General features: G+C 42.1%; 1 protein-coding gene across 1 annotated transcript in view; it reads right to left on the bottom strand.

Moving 5' to 3' along the window:
* The window catches only part of antxr2a (ANTXR cell adhesion molecule 2a), a 119,226-nt gene that overhangs the window by 30,934 nt on the left and 67,421 nt on the right, over window positions 1-20,871 (bottom strand). The window lies entirely within an intron of this gene.

Raw genomic sequence — 20,871 nt, 5'->3', positions numbered from 1 at the left:
ATCAGATCTACTGTACGAGAGAATGGACCTATCAGTCGAAGTGCAGGGCAGCAACTCTCACGTACTCGATCTGTCTAATTGACTCAAATATTCTGCCCTGAAATCCCAAAGGCCTCTGGAGCTAAACCTGCACACACACACACACACACACACACACACACACACACACACACACACACACACACACACACACACACACACACAGAGGCCCCCTGTCCCCTTTGCTTTCTCCTCCATAGCCCCGGCTTCATTAGCAGCGGTTTGCATCATCCCCGATGAAAACGTCACATGTCATCAGTGACTCCATTCTTTATCACTTCCTGTGGTATAGACAGTGTAACCTTCAGAAACCTGCTGCCCACAGTTTTACGTCTTAATTAGGAGCACTGTCAGAGGCGCCCAGCGCCCCTCGTCCCGATGTGAACGGACAGAGAGGGATGGAGACGGAGAGGGAATGTTAGAGATGCAGAGGAGGACAAAGTCAGACACCAAGGCAGCAGACAAAGGCGGCGAGAGAGGAGGGAAAAGATGTACAGCGGAGGAGGAAGAAGAGGGGCAGGCAGGGGAAGGAGGGAGAGAGGGTGAAAGAGACGAGACTGAAAGTTGTGACAGTGTGCAATAAAAGGAGACAAGAGAAAGTAGGTAAAGAATTCTGTGTGAGGCAAAGTTTCATCACACTAAACAAATGATTATGCTCAGGCTCCTGTGATTGAAAAACGACTATACATCATCATATGTGAAGCAGAAAGAAATGCTTGATAGGCAAAATATCATTTGAAATTTTGTGCCGAAAGGATACCTGCATTTTGGCAGAGAACAGTAGTTTTTATTAAACACAAACATGTTTTATATAAATAATCCATCCTTCTAAGTTTTAAATGTTTACTGTTGTCTAAAGACGAGCAGCCACACAAGAACTTTGCCAAAAAAATCAGACTTAAATCAGGCACCATTTGATCAAAGACTATTCAAACAAGATTACCGCTCCATGCCAAAATGTCGGTGCTCCACAATTTTAACTTGCTTGAAAAGGCACATTTTAGTCGGTGCCAACACATTTTTGAAGTTTAATAGCCAGCCATATTTATGTGAGCTGCAAATGCCCCAAAAGCAGTGCAAATACACATAAATCCAAAACATTTAAAAGCTAAAAAATGTCCTCCAAATACACATCACAAAAAAAAGAAGATGCCAGGTGCCTGACTTGTCTCAAATGCAGTCCAGGAACCTTAAGGTGCTCTCCACGTTGAAGAAAAAAATGGACATGGAACACTGTGAGTTGGAAACCTGTGGGTGTTTTTACCATTAAGAAATGCTAAGAATATTAAGTTTTTCCTTGTTCTGGCTTAGATTGCCTGAAAAATGCTTTATTTATGCAACCTAAAAAAAAAAAAAAAAAAAAAAAAAAGGTTTTACATGTTCTTTTAGAATAAGGAACTAAAAAAAACACACATCTGGAGTTCCTTTTGTGAGAGACACCAGCAGTCAGCAGGAGAGCACAGAGAGAGAAAAGAAGGATGATTTTTCAGTGGAAGTCGAGCAGAAGCGAGTGGAACTTGTGTTGGCTACTTGCTCAGCGAGAAAGAGTGAAAATCCGGCTTAGCGGCGAAAACACTGGAGACGCTTGTGTCCTCAGTTTGGGGACAGCTGACGGGTTAACACTATTAAGACTGCAGAGAACACAGGACTGAATGTGCATCTGTGCTCCCAAACAGTGGGATTGAACGGCGCTTTCGAGGCATTCGCTCAGACACAGATAAACAGACAGACGGACCGCAGAGAAGCGAAGGGACGACTCAGGAACACAGATACTTTTGTTTAGTTTTTTTTTTTTTTTTTTTTGTTACCACACTTCTATGCTGGTTTTATGTGTTTGGGGGCTGGGAGATTTTAACTGATGAGAGTGGATCATCACAGTATGCTCCGGTTTAATTCAACTAATAGTTTTTCCGTCATTTGCCATTTTTGATTTTCTTTAATTTGCATATTAATTGCATGTGCAGCATTATTCCTACATGTAATCAAATTTGTGCCCTGTACTTCTCCAACCTCGTTCACAGACGGCCTCAGAGTCAATATCTGCGAACAATAACATAAATAAACAATAAACAATAAAGGGAACCCCCGGTGGAGCTGCAGTGGCGAGCTGCTGTACAGCCATGAAAAAAGCCATTAGAGCACTTAAGCATTAATTAAATCTGTATCATCATTACTCAGTATAATTGAAGGTGAGACAACCTATCAATTGTAAAAGATCACACTGTCATTAAGGTTAATAAGCTGTTTTATAAACTATCGTCATTAACATCAGATACATCTATTATAATGATAAATGACATATTGATAAAATAGGTGGTAAAATAGGCGTCTTCTTTAAAGATGGCGTGGACGAGGTGAGACAAATGAGATGGAGAGACAAGTGAATCAAAGTCTTGGAGATGAATACTTGAATCTGCACTTTACTGATGGAAAAAAAATAACCATAATGAGATTTCCTGAGGTGCAACAGAAAAAAAAAAGAAACGACAACTACATCTGGAACCCCTTCAAGAATGTTTTCAATTAGCCGCCGGGCCGTTTTGCCAACTATTGTCACATCTGCATCTTTTCTCTCAATCAATTATGAAACACTGTAATTTATTCATGGGATACTCCGGCTCCAGTTGTGTGAATGTATGAAGAATTCAACCCCCGGATTGACAGGGAAGAAAAAGCTTTCAGCAGCATCCTTAAAGAAGACATCTGTTTAAATCACAAGACACAGAGTGAAGAGTCGCACAGAGATTGTTTTCGGTAAATAAAAACCCTTTTTACTGAGTGACCGCTGAGCTGCTGAAGCATTTTTAACAGCTGCAAAAATGTCAGAAAGATACGATTTTTGAGTTTATTTTCAGCCACATGGTACAATTCTGTACTTTTTATACCTATTTTGAAGCCTACCCTACACATAGCTACCAATCGTGTGTCAAGATGAAACCAGGAAGCAAGAAAATCTCTCAGAGGCTTCTTCTTCTCAGCTGAGGTCACTTAACACAAAATTAATCAGTGTCAAACAGGAATTAAAACGTCTTTAAATAGCTGTTGAGCCTACAGTTTAGGATGAAAGAGCCCGGGCCATTTGCATGCTTAAGCTCATTAGCATAATTAAGCTCATGTTAAATAAAAAAAATGGCAGAGGCCTGGCGTGGAAGGAGTTAACGAGGTGGAGCCAGTAATTGGACGAGGAGTGACCCTTTCACAGGCGCTGACGGGGACGCGGCTAATTCACTTAAATGGTCAGTGGAGGTCGATGCTAACGGATGCAATTAGCATCTCGGGAGGTGCCTTACTGTAAAAAGAATAAACGGAATAAGAGATAAATAAATAAAATATATGAACACAAGTAACCACATCCAGTGTTATCGAGATAGATGTCAAAATGTTTGTCTGATTTTAAATTTGTTTGTTTTTCCTCATTTCTTAACCATGATGAGTCATTTTTGGTTTTGTTACAGATACTCGTTACTAATCTTTCAAGGATCCAACTACTGTAAAAAAAAAATAATAAAATAAAATTGTCTGCTCAACGCTTAAAGTTTAGATTCAAACAGATCCATGTGGCACCTTTGCGTAAAAACAAAGAAATGTCCCAAAAGATGCTTTGAAGAGCAAAGACATGTCAGACCTCGGGGTAAGAGACATATCAATCAGTTCAGAGATGTTGATCTGCAGTTTTCTGCATAGATAACATAAATATCTACCTATTTCTGTTCTGACTGTGTGAACTTGTTTCAAACGTACCTCTAATAGGAAACAGTTTAAGGATCAACTTACTGTAAATGATCACTTTTTTCCACATCTGAGTTGAAATGATCTCAGACACTAGGAAACAGTGTAGTGTTCAGCAGTAAATCGGAACATGAAGCATATTGTCTGAATTAGCTGCACTAACATCCTAAAAATTACTAAGATGTCATGAAAAATAATGAACCTTTTGGGAAAAGTTGCACAACCAGTTAATTCATGCAGAAAATGGTGCATATTTAAAAGGCGTGGTTATTGAACAGACTGAAATCTACTACATGAACTGATCATGAAATAAGATGCACTGAGATATGGGTAGCAAAAACTCCCATCTAGCATACATACTGACTCTGAATATTTGAATTTGTTGCAATACTCATTTTTCTGCAGTATCGATACACCGTGACCAGCTGCACTTTCACACTCTGGCTCTGACTGTTTATGCACTCTGCAGTCATTCTGCTGTTCTCTGATACTAAACAAGTAAAGAAAAGTTTACGTCACGTTATAGCTTTGTGATATTATTCTTAAAAAATAATAACAATAATAATTTTAGTACCCTCAATGTCGTTTTTTTTTTTGCTATCAAAAATTGTATTTTATATGATATTTTTTAAAGTATGATATCAAAATTTCAGTAAAGTGACACTACTTATAGGCGGCTTTCCTCCTCAGCTATTGGCAAAAATTTAAACATCAGTTCGCCGTTCTTGGAAGCACCTTTAGAGTTCTTGAGCCTGGTCCATGTGCCTTCACTGTGGTGCCTGTTAATGTTCCCATATAGGTGCAATCTAGACCTGGGTGACAGTTTAATATTATTATCATTATTATTATTATAACACAGAAGTGAGCTGTATCTTCCAGGCCTTCTGCAGCATGAAGCTAAGATTCTTCAAAGACAGATTCACCTTTCAGAAAGCAGGTGACCTGAAGGCGTTTTATCAGCCAGCAGCTTTAGAGGAGCAACAGGACGACAGCAGAGAGAGGGACAGAGGAGCACAGAGGAGGAGGAGGAGGAGGAGGAGGAGGAGGAGGTGTGTGACAAAACTCAGGCCTGCAGACCAATGAATAGAGCCACATTAGTGACACTTCACTGCTCTATTCACAATGGAGGGGAGAGGCTCGGCAGGGAAACGCTCAGGATGTTTTATTACCACAACAGATTAAAAATATATTCATAATAAGCCTGCGTAAAAAGTGATTTTTAGATGAAAGAGAATAAGAGAGAGAATATTAGTGAGAGGGTGATTCTAGCTTAAATGAATACATTATGATTGATGGTAAAGCTCGAGGATTAAAGTACAAACTTCAGAAGTGTCATGTTTTACACTCAGTATGAGCAACACAATCTGAGGTCCACATGTTTACATGTTTATTCATAACGCACGTCTGTTATCAAACGCAAACATTTTAGAGCGGATCATATTACATGTAGCTTCATGCGAGGGCCCTTCACTACATATTAGCCGCCACCGTCACACCGTTACATTTATGTATACAAAATACGAGCGGCCTAATTGAATATTCACTGTGAACATATTCCCTGCATAACATGACTCCCCGCTTCCATCTTTTTAAAAATTCAAATGGATGGGAGGGGAGGAGGGGGGGCATTAGAATACATTACTGCATGTATGTGTGATCCCCCTCCCCTCCTTCTCCTGCCTCTTCTATATGTCTGTCAGGAGGTGAGCCGAGGAGGAGGAGAAGGAGGAGGAGGAGGAGAAGGAGGAGGAGGGCAAAGTGCACGCGACAGAGCCGGCCTCGGCAAAGCTGACGTTAACAATAATGTAATTTAATTAAAGCCAAGATCCCAGCGGTCCTCGCCAAACGACGGGGCTTTGATTTTAATAGGTGATGAAGAAAAGGCTCGGCGCACGGCGACACCGCCACCGCTCCAACCAGTCTGAGGGGTTCTGGGAAAAAAGGCACCGGCAGGACATCAGTTTAGATCGTATCAGGCGGAGAGGGCGGGAGGGAGGAGGGAGTGGGGTGGAGGACAGTGAGTGCAGGTACCAGCCCCGGCCACCCAAATACAACAACACCGATCAGCTAATGGAGAGGAAAAGGGGAGACCTCCAACACAGGGGGGCTGGACAGTCCCCAAAAACACAACACCCAAGACAACAACAACAACGCTGGACTTGATTGAATCGCAAAACACTTTTGTAGCCGAGTGAATGAAGCTGCGTTCAAAGTGGATTTCACTGCAGGATGAGATTTAAAGGGACGAGAAAAACAAGAGCTAATCCAAAACTGATCAGAGTCAAAATCTTCACATGCAGATAAATGATGTTAAATCTGGAAGGATATTAAAATATCTGACAAACAGCTTGTTGTTTTACTTCTGTTTTTGGGTGACATGTTGCAGGAGAAACTAATGTGTTTTGTTGTTTTTTGTTGTTGTTGGAAATCAATATTCAAAAATAACAATATTTGAAATTATATAAAACCTTGGGAAGGCAATAATCTGTTTTGTCATATTTGTCTCTATTTAATGACTTCAAAAATACTTTAAGTCTGCACTGTATAAAATATTTGTCTGTGTGAATTCAACGCATTCAGGGACATTAAAGTTAGAAGATGTCTTTCAATGAGCCTTTGCGTCAAACTCTAGCTGCTTTTCAAAATAATTTTAACCCCACTTAAGTGTTAACAATAAAATCTGAATGCACTCTGAAGTGAAAGTGTTTCAAGTGGTCGTTACAGTCGAAACATTTTTAGGCAAAGACATGAATTCTGACAAATTTGCAAAAAACTAGAGGGGATTTGGTCCTCATGTCTCAATAATCATTTCCCCATTACTTCTCCCTTTTTCCCACATTAGGTTACTTTTCTCCTCCGACCAACCACCACCAACAACAATTAGCTTCCTTTTTCCTGCTCCAAGAAACACACACACTCAAACACACACACACACAGGGAGGGTCCCCTCACTAGTAATCCTGTTACCAGCCAGGTCCCAGCCTGGACTTGCCGTGCGGGGGCATGGATGGATGAGGAGGGGAGGATGGAGGGTGGGGGTGGGGGGGTTTAACATGGCGGTCATTATCAAATTTACAACCAGTCATACAGACATCTGCCCTACTTTTCCTCGGTTAATGTAAAAAGAACTAATCTGGTTAAGAGAGCACGGGCGCAGCTCATAAATCGGCGATGCTCTCCGCCATAGTTAAAGCTGTCACTTCTCTTGCGGGGGAGCGGCGGCTGAATGGAGCTGTCAGCTGGCTACTTGTTAGGGCTAACAAGGCCGTCCACTGATAGGACTAATGAGGCCCAGGGCTCGCCGCTACCCCGCACAGCCCACCGCCCACCACCACCACCACCGCCGCTGCTGCTACATTATGTGCTGTGTGCATTTTGTGGCTGCTCCAAGGTGCGAGAATGAACACAGATCAATCGTGATTATTAGAGACAAACAGAAAGAAACTAAATGCACATCTATCTGAACGAGTCGTTTACCCTCTCGCTGAAAAGAAAAGAATCTCACATGAAATACACACTGCGTGTAGTGTCAGGAAAATTACACCTGACGGGAGTTTTTATGTTCATTAGAAGAAGGGGAGTTTTAACAATGATTTAACAATGACTTAATTAGCAGAAAATGTTTTGCAGTGCATTTTATTTTACAAACAAACTGCAGCAAGATCTGTAACACCTGACTTTAAACATCCTTTCAGAGCACTTAATATCCTGATGCGCAATTAAATATGCCATGAAAAATTTATGACAGTTTTCTTTTCAAGATTTTTCTGCTATGTATACTGACATATGAGGGCTGCATTATATGCAATTGTTTTGCGATTGCAATATGAGTTGCGATTTCAGTGGCAATTTTTGCCTTACATTTTAACCGAAAAGAATTAAAAATGATGTGATTTTTGCTGCGGTATGTACCTAACGAGCATGTTCCCTTACATCTGGAATAATAGTAGGATCACAATGCTTCATTTATAATGGTACATTGTGATAAATTTTACCTTTAATTAAAAGTGCAGCTCCTATGTTTGGAAATTGCACTTGGTCATATTGCAATTTTGGTAATAATTTGATTAATTTGGCAGCCCTAGTTCACACTGCTGTAGCCTGCATGGAGCTTTTGTCATTTTCTTTTGTGTTTCTTTTAAGTAATTTCTTTTTATTTTACATTTTTGTGCTGAAGTTATCTGCAGAACGCCTGAAGATGAAAGGCTGTATAATATATTCATGGCTCTTAATACCAAAGAGGGGTATTTTAAAGTACTTCAATCTGCTGTTGTACACAAACTCATGTATGTTTTGTTTTCAGCGAAGAGGGGAGATTTGCTTTAAAAGACAAATTAGCAATGAGCCACCAGCACCAATGAGACAAATTTTAACATCATCAGAACATCCAGAGATGTTGGCATTGTACAATTGGCAAGGATAATACCACAAAAAGTCATAGTTTTTTTACTGAGACATCGCTGCATTTCCGGCCAGGATTGTTCCCCAAACCAGGTATTTCAAGCCAAAACATGATCTTTTCTTAACTGTTTTTTGTGCTTAAACCTGACCACATATTAACCACCGCCATTCTGCTACATACTAATGTGCAAATGTGACGCATCGGTTTGCAGACAACGTACAATGCAAACATTTTTCCTGGGGATTGGGTTGCTAAAGACTGACTAACAATGGCGACCAGTTATTAACCCTGTTCTCCATCTCCCTCTTGAGTAAAACTGACACATCACAATTGCAGAGCAACAAAGAAGAAGAAAAATAAAACCCTAAATAATTTCCTCCCCCTTCAGCACAGAGAGATAAATGTGACGGTGATGGTCGGGGGTTAAATGTCAAGCATGAGTAATGCCTGGTTGTTATTTTGAGCTTTGTTTTTTCAGCCTCTTCCAATGAAGCCTCATCTCTTCTCCCGACGCTTCATTATTTGCGACGCTCTGGTTTAATTCCAATTACCCCTGTTAATTAGGAAATCTCATGCTCTCTGATCTAGGGCTTCGTTTCAACTTAATGTCATTTGCCAGGTTGTTTACTTCCCATTAAAGCCTTTTATTGTGAAATTAAGTGTTACATTTGTTTCTGTGAGGTATTTATCTGTGTGATGGTAAACATCCTGACTGATGTCAACATGTAAAAGTCCCCCCGCATGCATTACCTTGTGTTTATTCTGCATTAGTGCTGCTGTCAACTCTTTCTTTAGGCATATATTAATACCACATTAGCATATTGTCTTATCAGACGTTTAGGTACCAAATTATTCCTTTCAACGGCTGTGGAGAGAGCAAAACGTGGGCCTTCTGCAACACCGAAAACCTTCAAGGATGTGTCATCCTTTGGCTCTTCTCAGGCATTTATTTTAACACTGAACAATACAGTTTGACGGCTTTTATTAGTTTCAAGAAAGATGTTCTCACCATATTCAGTGTGGCATTGTAATGCGACAAGACAAAAGCAACAAACGGGAAGCGTGAAAGGATGAGTATGTGTGCATCTGTTTACGTTTTTTTCTCCCTTTTTAACAATACCGAGCAAATGTTTGCTCCGCTTTACATACTGAGATCAAGTGACAAAAGATGCAAAGAAAGAAGCTGCTACATACATCCTTTATGTATACGACTGAATCAACACTCTGCTGAATGAATGTCACTGCTGAGCACGGTGTAAAAATCCATGCTCACCGTTCTTTAAGAGTCTGAGGCCGTCACAGCTGTTTGACCTCTTGTTTTATCTAAATGGGTCACTGTGTATCTCTCAGGCCGTAATCAGCCGGCCTGATTTCCTGTGAGGCAGCCATTTCCTCTCTTGGATCATTTCCATGTTACCAGCCTGCCCACAGTAGTACATACTGATATACCAGTGCAACCAGTATGGCAGCCGGTTTACTGCTGATCCTATGGCATGGCTGCAGTCCAATATTTAAATCTGTATTTAAATCTGATTCAGTGGCGTAGTCAGTTGGGTTTATCTAGTCTGCTACTGGTGATATTAATCATCCAGTATGTTTGTGCAGTATGTCAACACATCAGTGATACTTTGCTCTTTAAACAGCCGACATGTTGCCTTCTTACAGCCACTACATCCAGAATTTATATCCTATCTTACTGTTTTTACACGGCCTGTGTTTTAACTTGTAAAATAATTACACAGTCTTGTGTGCAGTCTATGCTGCTTTCAGCCTGTTCGTTTGGAATGAAGGAATTGGGTTACAAATCGTATAAAGATGACACCATATTTTATCTCAAAGACTGAGGGGTGTATTCACAAAGAGTGGATTGCAGCTGCTGATAACACCATGAGTTGAGCATCACTGGCAACCCCTATTTGCCTTGTCTTGAGGTCTGATTCACAAAAGATACTGCACTAATAGCATGAGCTCTGGGTAGTGACCGAGAGAATGAGGTCGTGGATACGAACGGCCCAAATGAGTTTCCTCAGCAGGGTGGCTGGACTCAGCGTTAGAGATAGGGTGAGGAGCTCAGACATCCAGAGGGAGCTCAGAGGAGAGTTGCTGGTACTTTGCGTGGAAAGGGGTCAGTTGAAGAAGGACGGGCATCTGATCAGGATCCTCCTGGGCGCCATTTGAGGTGTTAGAAGGGCACGTCCCACTGGTAGGAGGCCCCGGGGCAGACCCGGGACAAACTGGAGGGATTACATATCTCATCTGGACTGGGAACACGTTATGATCCCCCAGGAGGAGCTGGAAAGCACTGCAGGGCAAAGAATGTCTAGAATGCTTTGCTCAGCCAGCTGTCCCTGCGACCTGGCTTCGGATAAGCAGTTGAAAATGGATGTATGGATGGACTATACCATAAAAATAATGGACATAGCTACTGCGACTTCACCTATGACTTTGTGGACTCCAGTTTTAAAGCCTCGAGTTTGGCATTTCCACAATTGGCATCTTGGTTTCTTTGGAGCCACAAGTGACCATATTTCGATGAAAGGGTGGAGCTATGGAGGAGTAAGGGATGGATCTGACTGAGACCCCATCACACTATCCACAGACAGCCTGTCACTCAAAACAACCCGCCCTTAATTATGCATAACTTTAAGCCTTAATAAAATGTAAATGGGTGAGTTATATAAAAATGTACCCCTCGTACAGTTGTCTGGAATGTAAAAATTAGCCATAAAAACCAAAACTTTATTTTTTTACCAGGCTGTAAACATGTTTATTTCTGCTGTAAAGTTGGGCATTTTAACACTGGGGTCTATGGGGAGTGACTCACTTTTGGAGCCAGCCTCAAGTGGCCATTAGAGGAACTGCATTTTTTAACATTTCCACTCTGGCATCATTTTTAGCTGCTGGGGTTATTTTAATTTTAGAGTCAGCTGCCAAACAGCAATCTTTTTAATTTCAATTTGTTTCTGTGTTTGTGTTTTCATTACGTTCATGATCTGACTGTCCATGATAGTTGAATATCATGTCTTTTTGGTTTCAATTTCAGCAGCTCTATGGTAGCCAACTGTAAAAAGTTGGAGGTTTCAGCATCTGTGCGTGAGAGACATGAAACCTTCTACACATTTCAACTAAATGTACAGGCTTTAACCAAATCAGTAGGAGGTCAGTCTAAGTAATAATGTGAAGTATACTCACGGGGAGATGTATGAAAAGACTGTGTGACTATTAAACCTTCAAAAATAAGACAAAAAGAACCTGCAAAGGGTGCAACCCTAACTGTGCTTTGCATCAAGCAGCATCCTTGGTGCTCCTGTATATATATGCAAGATAATAAACAAATATTTGGTGCAGAATTGTTCCCCTTCTATGCAAATAAGTCTCATTGAAAAAACAGCCCAATTCACAAAGATCAGCACTAATCGCCACACACAGTTACAGGGAAATATTAGGGTCTTCAGAGAGTTGCTGGTAACTGAAGCGCACTGACAGACTGAGGGTTTTGAGAGATGCCTCTGCATCTGTCAGGACCTGAAGCTCACCGTCTGAAAATTTCAGTTTTCAGATCCACCCCTCGCTCCCCGACAGCTTCCAAAAAAAAAAAAGATGGCCAAACTCAAGGCCTCAAAACAAGAGTCTACAAACCAGTGGGTGATGTGACAGTAGCTATGACCATTACAAATTTCAAGTCAGCTGATTAAACAGAAAATAAAAGGTGGGAAATCTGAAATCATGCTTTCTTTAGAAACATGGTAAACAGTATTGTTAAGTTCACATGTTTAGAAGGTATAAAATCAGTAGCGTTGCTCCTAGAAGACTATATTTCCCATAACCCTCCTCAGCTCTTGTTACAAAGATGATGTTCTGATCAAAGCTTTTTTTTTTTGTGTTTTCTCTGAAGACGATAAACATATTGGAAATAATTTTTCCCCCCCATCAGCCGTTCACTCCTCGACCATCTGCCATTGAGAGAAACTCTGAGAGAAACTTGAGCTCCATTTGCGCTGAAAGAACATTTCCCACAAAATGTGACCCGGTGGCTCGCAATGTAAAAATGCAGTGTAGAGGCCAGAGGGAGGCTGCCAATCCTCTCAGACACGGTCTTGTTTGTTTACAGTAATTACACTCATGTCTCAAAATGAATGTGGTAATTACTGATGACTTACTGATGTTAAAATGCTACATGTAGCACCTTCGTGCCAGTCAAATATTGAAACTGAAAAGCAAATATCTTCGTCCAATTTGCAGTCTAATGTTTCACTTGGCTCTACTTCCATGCAAACAATCACTCCGCAGCACCTCTCAGCATCCTAATTGAGCCCAGAGAAACCAGCGGGCGCTATGCTGAGCTGCTGAGGAAGGGGAAAATAAACCCGAGCATGTATTGCTCTGACCTCCAAGGAGAGCTCTGCCATGCCATGCCGTGCCATGCCAGGCTCCGCCAGGCAAGCAGACTGTCACCTCTACCCTCGGTCGCCCTCGGCTTCTGCCAGCCTTGTCCTCGTTTTTTTTTTTCCTTTTCCTTACACCTCCCTTTACATCCATCCTTTTCCGTCTCCTCCCTGCATCTGACGGGACTCTTCCAGAGCAGGTCTGTAGAGTCCCTCTGCTCACAGTCACTTAATTAAACGCTCCCACAGCACCGTCTACAACGTGACCGACGGCTGTTAAATTAAGACGCTGTCACAGCCGGGGCACCGAGCACTGGCAGGGTGAAGGAAAGATAAACCAGCTGAGGGAGGAGAGGAGGAGGAAGACACACAGAGAGGTGGGAAGCTGCTGCTACAACTGCCCCACATGTGTTCTTCATCTGTGCAGTTTCTTTGAGGCATTTTAGGGGGGAAATCTCAATTTATTATAGATTATCTCCCACTACGTCTACACTGACTTCTCTCCTGATGTTAAAAAAATGCCTTCCTACACTTCCCTGCCTTAATTCCTTTAGTACTACTTGCATAATATTTTTATGGGGTCATGGGGATATTTTGTTGGAGTCGTTGTAAAACAGTGGATGACTTTGGAGGTTATCAACTATAAAATCTTAGTTTTCAATTTAAAAACTAATCAATAAATTGAAAATGCTGTTTCAGAACGACATCCGTGTGCTGCAGCTTTAATTCCTGCACTCTCCTCCAGTTGTTGTTTACATAGTACAGTCCGGAGATTTACATTCTTTCTGCTGATGCACTTACTTGTGAGTTTACGCAAGAGGATTATACACATGTAAATATGTCCTTGATGAATTTCAACATTTTTTTCACTTAGCTGACACTTCAAAGGTGATCTATTATGCGTTTCTTCATTTTCTGTCTTTTATATATATATATATATATATATATATATATATATATATATATAATGTTACAATGTCAGATGTTTATTTTAAACATGGCCAAATTTCAAATAATGAGGTTGAGTTATGCAGACATAATCCCTGTGAGCACAAACCTGAGGCTTTAGACTGTTCCGAATACTGTGTATTCACCGTTTTTTCTAGTTTAGTCTCAAGCTGATGTCAGATAGTTATATGGACATCTGCTCCACGTATGCTACTGCAAGGGTTTACAATATGTAGCCTACACTGTTACAGGAAGCACCATGCTAACGTCACAGAAACATGTAATCTTGGTTGCCGATATCACTGATTTTGGATCATATTCCTGCTGGAACATGTCCAGTGGTGTGTAGACACTTTTATTGGTGATTTGTAACAGGGGAAAGTGCCAGTACATGCAGTCATTCCCCAGCTGCAAGCACACTGCTACATGTAGCTCCATGCTAACATCAGGGAACTGTCTCATCATGGTTGCCAAATTAATACATTTCTCCCAAATTTCAGATCATGTTTCTGATGGAACACATCTGGTTGTGTTTAAAAGCTGTTATTGGTGATTTTCTAATGGGAGAAAGCTCAATGCAAGTTCACTGCTACTTGTAGCTACATGCTAACAACATAAAATCTTGGTTCCAGATGTTCATTTCTTCCCAATTTCGCATCAAATTCCTGCTGGAACATGTCCAGTGGTGTTTAGAAGCTTTTACTGGCAGTTTTTAACCATAGAAAGAGTCGTTATTCTTTGTTACAATAATTATTTGGCTGCAATGATGGTGCAGAGACGCTGAGATGCAGAGGACCCAGAAATGCTGAACAATCAGAGCAGACTGGGCTTTTTCGGAAGGGGGGGCGTTAAGAGACAGGTGCTAAAACGGAACGTTTCAGACAGAGGATGAATACAGCTGTTGCAGTACAGACAGTGTGAGGAAAATATATTATAATGCTTTTATGCTTTTTTATGCTTTAACATTTAACGTTAAGACATGTAAACATGTTTTAGTAGAACCCGAAATATGAGTATGAACCTCAACATGAGCAAATTAAGTCCTCTTTAATGTAAAATAACCAATAGTATGATGTCACATGTGATGGAGAGAAGCACAGAGAAGAGGAATAAGGGTTTGTTTTTTTTTTTTTAGAGAGATGGGGGATTTTCCTTTCAATTTGGTTTAATTTCTGCAGATGTTGTGCTTAAATGACGTTTGAGATATTGAGCAATACCCAGGATGCTCGTAGGAGGAGACACACTGCTTTTATTTTTCTCCTGTGTTTCCACCCTGAGGGATCAGTAACCATCACCTCATTAGTACGTTAAATCTAAAACCGCAAAGATTCACAAAGGAAAAAAAAAAGCTTAAAATTTATTTTGTAAACCCAACAACAAATATGCTGAAGCAACAGTATAACGGCCCATCAGATAATACTATTAACCTCCACACACAGCAGCATACTCAGCCCACACATCCCCTGGTGAGGAACAGACGAGAACAAGAGGAACAAATGGAAATCCAACTGGAAATCCACACACAGAGCGCCTGTTCTCTGTTTTTGGCTTGCCCACTGTGGTGTGTGTGTGTGTTTCTGTAGGAGGATACAGAGGGTTTAATGTATAGTGATGCATCATTGATTGCACACCTTGTTTGGACATTTCGTGGACAGCTGCTTTTAGAAAACAATACCTACAATGTGAGGGTGGGGGGAGGTGAATGAGGAAAAAAAAAAGCGTGCATGCACACCACCGCCTCTTCAAAAAGAGCCCGAGTGAGCACCAGAATAAGGCCAACCTCCCTCCCTCCCTCTATCTGCCACCTTCCTCTACCTGCTGTCCCCAGTCGATCCCCGGCAAAACTTGGCGGCAGATGTTGCTGTGCTAAGTTGGCTCTGAAGTGCCTCCCCGGCTCCCTGGTCTCACCGACAACACAGTCAAACCACATTAGATCTCTTTATTTGTGCCTGGGGCAAGTTCGGCACTGCAGCTGTGTCCACCCCCGCTCTACCTTTGGTGTTGAAGGCCCTCGGGCGCTAAATGTGAGACCACAAAAAAAAAAGAGAGAAAAAAACTGTTTCACTCTCATTTTCTGTCTCTCTTCTGCATCTGCTGACAATCCAGCAGTCTGGCTCCGGGCGGCAGCACTGAGGGAGGGAGGGAAGGGGTCGGGAAGGGAGACTGCCGAGGGAGGGAAGAGGGGTGAGGATGGAAGCTCGGCAAGGAGGGGGAGGTGAGGGGGTGGCACGGACACCCGGGTCCCCGTGCTGAACAGATGTCTGCGACAACCTGCTTCCTTACACCTGTACGAGTCCTTGTAACCCCGCGGATGCAGCCCGCTGAAAAATTCATGACCCTGGAGGTTTCCTGTCCGCCATCAAAGACCGCTGCCCTCCCTCGCTCCCTCTCCTCCCTCCCTCCCTCCCTCCCTCCCTCGGCTGCTCCTCTCCTCTCCCTTCTCCACGTCACTGCTGCCCGCTCTACCATCTACACCTAACCTCCCACCGGACAGTTCAGACTCCTCTCACTTTGATCACGTGTGTGTGTTCAGCCCGATATCACACGCATGTCTCACTGCGGACCAGGCTGGAGGCCAGCGACAGGCAAAGTTACAGAGTCAACATCAGCTCATAAAGAAGACAAGGAACAATAAAAACACTTGTGCAACAGGAGGTGGGTAAATGTCAGTTACTGAAACAGAAAGTTTGAACAGTTGGAAGAAACCCAACAGTGGGCTACTGACGTTGTAAATCCAACATTTAAAAGTCCAGTAAAACTAGACTCGAGGACCAGGTCCAGGTACAAACTGGTCCAGTGAAACTCAGGTATATGACATCACCAGTACATGGAAACTGTGTTAGTGCCCAGAACCTTTAGGAAACACGCTAACACAGGTATCAGTCTTACATGTGTTGGTAAAGGTGGCACGACATCACTGGATAATTCTGAGTTGTGAATGACTGACATGGATTTTAATGGGATGTAAAATGGTGTGTTTCATTTGCACCATTGCACCAGTCAGAAATTTCAATAGGAACGCCTCCTGAGATCACATTTCTGACTGGGAAAGTGGGAAGAACCTCACCAACCCCGACCTACAAATCCATCGTGGCTGCTCTGTGCATCAACAGTAGTAGTAAACTCCTGTTAATTAGCACTTCTTTGTGTCTCATTAAAAAAGTCGTACACACAGCCCTGTCCAACTTGGACATGTTGCTGGCGTTTGTACGCACAAAATAGAGGTGTTACCTATCACTGTTTACTCATTCGACGATTCATACGATATCCTACAAATTAGCGCCGCACAAATGATGTAACTTTTGTTCGTGTCCTGCCATGTTTCCCCCCGACGCTGCCGAGCGCTATTAAACTAGAACAGCGACTGGCCCTGCATCATGCTGACATTTAAGAACGGCTTTTTTGTCAGTGTCTGATGCCACAAGCAATTTCCCATGCGCCAGATTTCGGTGACTTCGGAGTGAGGCAGTGTTGGACTTGCTGCACTGAAAGGCAGTTAACTCGGGTCCCAGGTCTGATCTTCGCCTTTCAAGGTAAATGGAAAGAAGCAAAACTCATCAGTTAATCTGACCTTGCTGATTTAATCTGTGAACCAAATTAGATTAATGTAACTTTGAGGCTTTTCTTAGTTTAATTACTGCTAACACAATCAGTTCAGAGTCTGTATTTGTGGAATCTTTACTCCTTTTGGACGTACTGAAACCGTTCAAACTGAAACAGATCAAATCAGTGTTACAGTAGATTCAATATTTGCGTTAAAGTAGAATTACGATTGGCTTAAATCATTTAGATGTTTGCCTTTTTATTATAAAAGTCATTGGTATTGTTCATATTGATGCTGGGAATATTGTGTTTAAATTCAACAGTGAGTCAATGGAGGATTTAAAAACATCATGACTCACTTAAAAATAAATGATTTCTGTTTTCACCAATATTCAGTTTCCATCCACCGCTGACGGCTGCTCTGTTAAGATGTAACTTCAAACACACACAGCCTCCGTGGCCTCCCGTTTGATTCTCTCCTGTGTCCGCTGTGTACAGTCTTGATCAAAGACTTGAAAGTGGAGTTTGGCGCAGTGATCAGCATGTGAATGAAGAGAGCCAGCCGTGCCGCTGACTCCACTGGCAGCTTTTCTTCCGTGTCCCCTTCTATCCAAAGTGCTTTGACACAACTGGTTTACTCACCAGTGGGCCTCACTCTCTGTTTTCTACACTTCCAAACAGTTTGCTCGGAGCAACTGAGGTGACCTCTTGTGTGGGAGCATCTATCATCCTGTACTCAGAGGGAGCTGCAGCCATGATGTTTCCTCATTCTGCCTTTTTCTGCTCAGTTGGATGGATACTGGGCGGGGGAATTGTTGTCATTCTAACATGAAAACAGCAGCCTTGCCAACGAGCGTACTGCAGGAAAATATGCAGGTTTGGTCATCGAATGACACAACACACACAGCACCAGCCCATTTGTTAACAATTTATCATGGCAGTGAAACGAGCTCACATCGTTCTTGAGCCCCTTTTGCCCTTACAGAGAGTGAGAGAAACAAATGGTATTGCTTGACACTAACAAACAAAGACAGCTCTGGTTTTGTCATTTGTATGTCAAGAAATGTCAAGCAGAATTTTACCCAAATTACAACACAGACTAAGTTGTAGCTTTTAAGTCCAGGTTACATATATCTGCTTTTGAAATCACCCCAGCTATTATAGTTTAGCGGGCAGGGATGACACGAGAGCCAATACTTCAGTGCCAAGTCGATGACAAAATTCTGAAAACGTAACACTACTTGTTTTTCTCCAATACCATCAACCTGACGGTTCAGCACGTACGCCTACAAGTGTTCTAGTTAAATGCTGAGGAAGAGGATGAACATCTGCCTGCAGAAGAACAGCACATAAAGATGGCAACAAGTGAAGCGACAGCTCCGCCTTGATACATTGAAAAGAAAGTGTGTTTTTCTGAGGTCAGAGTGTTTTGTGAATTTCTTGCATTGGGAGTGCTGCGTATTTCACTCTGCTACAAACACCAGCAGGATGATGAGGCGCTGAGCGTCTATTCTGCTTTGAGTGCTGCACGAATGTTGTTTTTTACAGTCGCCGACAGTTGTTCAACTTTGAATAAAATACTGCTCTCGTCACTGTCACTTTTAACCCAGCCAGCCAATCACAATGGAAGAGGGGTGGGACAAATAGCCAACCAGAAAGACCAAGTGTCAGATCTTACATGTCCAAATGCTGAAGAACAACAACAATGGAGGAAAATTATGTTTACATACAGCAGACTTTCAAATATATGTTTCCTCACCCAAACAAATCTCTCATGAACCCACATAGACTAGAACGTACCATTTATCATCAGGAATTAATAATAAACTTTTATTCAGATTAAATTTTAGTGTTTCTAATAAATGCGTGTATGTTTAAGTACATTGTTTTATACCGTGGTGTTGAACTGACCCTTTGCTAAGTTCCGCCCCTCAAACGCAGACTTGCCAATCATTGCGTATTCCGCCAGCCAGACCAGGGTCCGACAACAACACAGCTGTGCTCCATCGTTTCCGATTTCCTTCATTTTCAGGCTGGTTTTGTGGATTTGGAGCTAAATGTTGTGCCTGGGACACATCGTGTATTAATGATACTCGTTACCTGGAGAGGTTGGAGAAAGACAAACGTTTCTTCCCTGTTCCAAAACCAAAATCAAAGCCTGAAAAGTGTAGGGTTAGCTAGCTAGCTACTGAAGATATAGCCTACTGAATGTATACACATGCTGCTTTTTAATGATTCTAACAGTGAAACAAAGAGCGACCCTGCTGTACAGGAACCAGTGAAGGGAAGCAGGGAAACTTTGCTCATATTCAACCAGCTGTGTGTCATCACATTGTGCAAAGATGAATGTTGTTTGGCCCTGGCTCGTTCGGCAGAGGTCCACAGCCTATAGTTCGGCTTTAGCTTCTAACAATCTTTGTCTTTTTAACCTGTTGTTGCTGCTGAGTCAGTTTGACATCCTGGATATATCCTTCAAACACAGACTGTAGACCCCTCTGTCTGCTTCTCTTGTGTCAAAATTGTTTTTTCAATTTTCCAAAAATTTAATATTTCTTCAGGGAGTGCAGATAGTTAGAGTGTGGGCTCCATGCTCGCCCTGACAGCTTGTTGGACCATCACAAAAGCACAAAAAACTTCTGACATGTCTAGCTGCACGTCCTAACTACAAGTCTTTGAAATTTAGACAATGGTTATACAGAACCTGCAGGTCTGTAACATTTCAGTCAAATTTAGCTCAGTTTTTGTGATGATATTGGAAAATTCTTGACCTGCAAATGGTTATTTTTTGCAGTGGATCTTCTGGTATTCTGAGTTTTCTGTGATGCCCTGAGTAGCAACTGGCAGGCTCACAGCTGGCCCACCGGTTTAGGTTTTTTCCATGTCCTACAGAGCAGCAAACGTTATTTCACTTGAGACGTTTTCAGTCTGACATCATTCTGTAAACCATTAAAAAGACTCTTAAGGCTCCTGCTCTCAAAGTTCTGTATAGAGGAAGATGATCAGAAGTGCCCACCACAGAGGATCAAAGACATCAGGGACTACTTTTATACAGTAGGTATGTATGTACAGATAAGACGAGGAATGAGAATCTTTCTGGGCCTCAAATCTGGTCAAGAAATGAAATCTAAGTGCTCCATCATCACTCTACACCCTCTGCAAACTGATTCTAATGTATGTTATTCATTCTGAGATAAGCCATATAGCTCAGTGTCCACAGCAGATGGTGTGGTTTGTTCGATAAACTGCTGCCTTAGAGAGCTAACAGCATATGAAAACATCTGGTTAACTCTGACTTGGTGGCGGTTTGTGAGCAGCGTGTGCTGCTAACCGCCTGTGGGGCGTCGGGTTTCAGTGTGTTGGTTTGTGGAGCTGATATGCTTCCTCATCTCTGGCGGAGGTTGAGAAAAGTCAAAGAGTTTGACCATATTAGGTCGTCCCCGTCATGCTTCCCTCAGTGAGCCGTTGCAGCTGCAGCTAGCAGTTAGGTAACAACAACACAATGCTCAACTCCTGCCAGCAGCTTCCTCTGCTGAGAGCCAGTACACAGATTATTGTACCTCTGCAGCTGTAATACAATACAGCAATAAAATAATGAGTCCTTAACTGTAATTGTGGTGACTCAAAAGATTTGGAAGGATAAAAACACTCAAAATAAGCCATACAGGGGATCTACAGAAGAGCCACAACAACATTAAATAGTCAAAAAAGGAAGAGGAGCATCCACACTGCTGACTGGTGCAGGAAACTCTCTATTTAGATCCCTGAATACAACAAACTGCACAGATGACCGCTGATGAGACTTTGACTCACTCCCTTCAGGCTGCA

This window comes from Epinephelus fuscoguttatus, linkage group LG6 (genome assembly GCF_011397635.1).
Source record: "Epinephelus fuscoguttatus linkage group LG6, E.fuscoguttatus.final_Chr_v1".
Classification (NCBI taxonomy): domain Eukaryota; kingdom Metazoa; phylum Chordata; class Actinopteri; order Perciformes; family Serranidae; genus Epinephelus; species Epinephelus fuscoguttatus.
The sequence above is the reverse complement of the archived record's forward strand: the minus strand, read 5'-3'. Positions and strand labels throughout refer to the sequence as shown.